Source organism: Sinocyclocheilus anshuiensis, unplaced genomic scaffold, assembly GCF_001515605.1.
Source record: "Sinocyclocheilus anshuiensis isolate Anshui unplaced genomic scaffold, SAMN03320099.WGS_v1.1 scaffold544, whole genome shotgun sequence".
Taxonomy (NCBI): Eukaryota; Metazoa; Chordata; class Actinopteri; order Cypriniformes; family Cyprinidae; genus Sinocyclocheilus; species Sinocyclocheilus anshuiensis.
In genome coordinates, this window is record NW_015555763.1 from 2050399 (window position 1) to 2055102 (window position 4704).

At 43.4% G+C, this 4704-nt stretch overlaps 1 long non-coding RNA gene across 1 annotated transcript in view; it reads left to right on the forward strand.

Moving 5' to 3' along the window:
- Positions 1-4704, forward strand: part of LOC107674051 (uncharacterized) — a 14660-nt gene that overhangs the window by 354 nt on the left and 9602 nt on the right. Inside the window, exon 2 of the long non-coding RNA XR_001632470.1 lies at positions 2701-2706. This is a non-coding gene — a long non-coding RNA (uncharacterized LOC107674051). The remainder of the gene's footprint in view (positions 1-2700; positions 2707-4704) is intronic.

Below are 4704 nucleotides of genomic sequence, written 5' to 3' on the forward strand. Positions count from 1 at the left end.
TCAATTTGCACTGGCTACCAATAGCTGCTCGCATAAAATTCAAGGCATTAATGTTTGCCTACAAAACCACCACTGTATATATATATATAACAGTGGGTGTGGCGTCAGGCCTCGGAGAGGCTTTAATTAACAAAATAATATAAACAACAAAGTGTCCAGGCAAAAGGGGAATCTAGTGTCCAAAATAAAACAGGGGATCTGGTGTCCTCGTCGTGCTGCGGGCTTCGTGCAGGGAAGGGCAGTGATCAGGAAGGAAGGGTCCAGGTAAGGGGCGGAGTCCGGCAGCCACACGCGCTCCCCTCTCCAGTCCGGGACGCGAGGGGCGGCGGCTACTTCCAACGGCTGCATCCTTCTTGCCTTGGCCCCGGCGGGTGAAGGGTCTAGACGGCCCGGCATCCTGGCCCGACGGCCGTGTAACAGGTGCGGCTCTCGTCTGGACCGCGGGTCCGGTAGCTCGCATCTTCGGCTGCACGGAGATTCCTCTATGCACCCTTCCTGGAGCCACGAGGACACCAGCGTGCATGCACGGGGAAGAGACCGGTCTCCCGAGGAGAGGCGCGCTCGGCATTTAAACAGCGGCGGTGATGAGGCTCCATTTGGTTCAGGTGTGCCCCAGCACACGCCGCCAGCCCTGGCTGTTTTAGCGCCCCTCCTCTCTCACGCACCCACTCCTGTCGGGAGCCTGGCGAAGGGCGGCGCTTAAGGGACGGGGTGATGATGATAATTAGGGGGAGGCAGCCGACTCGTCACAGAGCGTACAAACTTATTCCAGAAGCGTACCCTCAAAAATGTAGGGCTCATTTGAAAAACCCCAGTCAAACATTTGTGGCGTTTGCGTGTGAGAAGACTACATTGTTTGAGAAATGGTGTGTAGCGAGCAAAGTCACTACTTTTGAGCAGTTAAAATAACTAATTTTGATGGAAGAGTTAAAAAACTGCGTTTTAGAAAAGGTGGTAGTTTATCTCAACAAACAAAAAGTTTCATCCTTAACTGAAGCTGCTGTAAATACACAAATAAGAGTGTAAACTTAGGGTTTACAAATACAGTGTAATATCTCATGATATGAACACTGGCAAACCCAAAATAAAAAAAAATATTAAAGTTTGGTCTAAATGATACAACGCAGTAAAAATCTTTGCATCTACTTTAGCTAATTGTTGCTTGCTAAAGACCCTGCTATTTCATTTATTCATCTTTAGGAAAATGCTAGAAATTGAAAATGACATTTAAAACAAAATCCCTGAGGAACCAATTTTTCACTGAATTGACATTGACAACTTTCACCTGTCCTAACTGGTGTTTGGTTGCACAGTACCTGGTAACAGTAAACCTGCCAAACCGGTTTTAAATGAACCCCTTCTGTTTACTGCACCACGAATGACAACCAACATATCTAAGTGGCACAACTCTTAGCTCAGATGTTCAGCTAGTGGAAAGGAAGTTAAAGTTTTCTGCCATGGGGTAAGAGCTTTTCAAACTAACCCCCATTTACTTCTGACCACTCCATTACAGGTGTAGATAGGGTAAAGAAAAGCAGAACGCCAGGGGTTGACATCCAACCTTTAGATACCAGGCTAATCCATCTATTCCAACCCCATTCTCTCCCTGAATTAACACCTTTTGACATCATTTTTAAAAATCTGCTGTCAAAGGAGTGTGGGATGTACAATACGGGGAGGATGAGGAGTAGAAGATGAAGAAAGAGCAACAGAGAGAGGGTGAGAATGGGTAGAGGAATCTCCTCTTAAGTCCTCAGCCTGTTATGATTAATGACCCAATGCACCTCAAAGTTCATAAACTTCCCAACCCGCTGATAGTTTATACAAGCTAAATGATTTATTTCCAGCGCATGCCAGACTGCTCATTCCATGTGACGGATATTTCCAGAGTCCTTGCTTGAGGTTGCATCTTGGCGTGAGATAGCAAGCCTTATGAGGGTAATATAGTAATAGAAACCCCCAATACATCTCTTAAGAGAACTTGTTAGAAGTCAGCTCAGATTTCACCTGATGTATGTGACAATTCCATGAAAAGATGGCACCATGTCACAGTTATGTGATAGACATAGTGTATGTAAAATAAAAGTATCCTATGACTAGTTATTAACTTTAGGTTGGGTGGCTTCCAACTATCAGAGCTATCTTCAGACTTGGAAACTCCTCTCCTTGTTTTCTGTCCTCTTTTTCTTCTCATTCTCCCCTTTCATCCTCTCCTCTCCTTGTTTCTCCTCTCCTCTCCTCTCCTCTCCTCTCCTCTCATCTCCTCTCCTCTCCTCTCCCATTCAATGACTGTTGGAGGAATCTGGCTCCTTCCCTTTTAAATGCATCCGATCGCTCCTCTCCATGCTGGAACCTGCGTCTGAGGGATCTCTCCAACACCTGTCACCCCAAACAGCAGCGTTTTCTGAGTGCGTTCTCCATCACTGTCACCCTCCCATCACCTGCCTACTTTACCTTATCCCCCTCTCCTTTCATTCATCAACATTTTAGGTGCTGCCTTTGACAAGGTCACATCTATTGCTTACCTCGTACATCATATTTATACTAGGGCACTGACAAACCCTGTGATATTGGACACCGTTTATTTGGCTATTTACATTCTAAGGTTGTACGTGGTCTAAGGAACATTGTTCAAAGGAAAGCACAGATGTATGCGGTGATTTTAAGGGAGAGTTTTACAGAGTTGAATGACTCTTGAAGGAAAAGGTTAACTGCCTGGTCAGATGGTGTTATGGTCTGACAAAGACTTTGACAGGCTATTTGTGTTTGGAAGTAGACTGACCTTCAGATACTTTTAGGCACAATTATCCAACTATTTGGATTTAGCTAACTCAATTAAGTCATCTTTACAGCTTCAACTTGGCCATTAAAGGTATAATTTTACAGTTCTGTACTCATTCTAACAGTTGTTTCCATTAGTGTGTTGAATTTATGCAGAAAATACAAATTACATAAAGGGCTTTCAAGGTCAAAAGCTAACTGGTAGCTTTAAAGCTATAAAAAAGACCACTCAGTTTGAAGAGTTACTCTTTAAAATGGCTTTGAACATCATTTGGTCGTTTTATATTATAATTATTGTGCATAATGTTTTTATGATAACATAATAACTGAAAGACTACATGGAATATTTGTATCATACCATTTAAACCATAATTGACTTAAAAGCTGAAGAAACCAGGTACAGCATCTAACTCAAACACTTTCCCTCATAGAAATACATATAAATCTTAACCTAATGTGTTCATTGTGTAGTATTTATCTTCCTAATCACTGCTGAGCTGTCAACTTGCTGCACAAAACACATATAATCTAAGACTAAAGGGATGGCCACAAGTACATGTTTAATTCCATTGACTTTCATTCACACGTATGCGAATGTGGGAGACCAGAAATGCAGGCTCATGCTAAGAAGTTTTGTATATCACTGCATTCCAAAGTTCAAGTTTGGTGAACTGTGCTCTGTGAATTTGTATCACACAATGTTTATCACAGACATAATGTATCAAATGGAAGGACAATAGTTGTTCATCTCCTTTGCTGAATTAAAGGAAACGTTAAACCTGAAACTTTGCATTCTCTAAGTTTAGTGTGACTGTGGCTTAAGTGTTACTGAATGCATTTTAAACAGATGCCCACTTGCAGCTGCCTGAAGAGCGACCTGACTATACAGCGCGGTACAATGAGTGGAATAATTAAATTGTAGAATATAATTCTGCAAAATGTTTGGTTCTAACAAAACACTCAATAGCTAACATGACATATCAGGGCACTCTTTATTTATTGTCTTAATGAAGTCTCCACTTAAAATAATTGGCTTGGCATGAATCACTCAGTGCTGATAGCATGAGCCTTTGTCCTAGTTATGATTTCCATTTTTGTTTTTTGATGAGTGTCGGAGGTCTGTGTGTAAAATAAGATCCCATGAGCCAATCATTTGCTCTCTGTGGAAAATATATGTATATGTAACTCAGCTCTGACAATGTATCTGAATAATAAACATTGTCGATTATATTTTTTGCCTTTATAGCACTGTCTGTGTTTTGGATTTGATTTTCCTTGTTTTACCCCTGTCGTAGTTCCTGGATTTCCTTATATGGTCATTTTCCTGTTCTTGTTTAGTTTGATTGCCTTATCCTATGCACCTGTGTTTCCCCAATTATCCCATGTATTTTAGTTCCTGTCTGTGCGTTTCTCCCCTGCCGGGTCTACTTTGTCCGTACATGCGTCATTCCTCGCTCCTGTGTTTGGATTACCCTTGTGTTTCGAGAATTAAAGGACTGTTGATTGTACTTCTTGTCTCCATCATTCCTCCGACAGTGTAAGTGTGACAGAAGACCCGACCGAAACAGTAAGCGGCTGTTCTCCCTGTTTGTTTTTTTCCGGTTTTGAAAGTGTTTTGGTTTTCCAAACACCCCCCCCGTGACCGTGACCGTGGAACGTGACTTCCCAGACACCACGGGACTAAGCTGGAGGGAAGGGATCCTCCGGTCCAGAGCTCGCTCCAGTGTCAGCTCCAGCCCCAGAGCTCGCTCCGGTGTCGGCTCCAGTCCCCGAGTTTAGCCCAGAGCGGGCTCCAGTCTCTGAGTTTAGCCCAGAGAGGGCTCCAGTCCCCGAGTTGACCCCAGAGTTTTCCAGTCCCCGAGTTTAGCCCAGAGAGGGCTCCAGTTCCCGAGTTTAGCCCAGAGAGGGCTCCAGTTCCCGAGT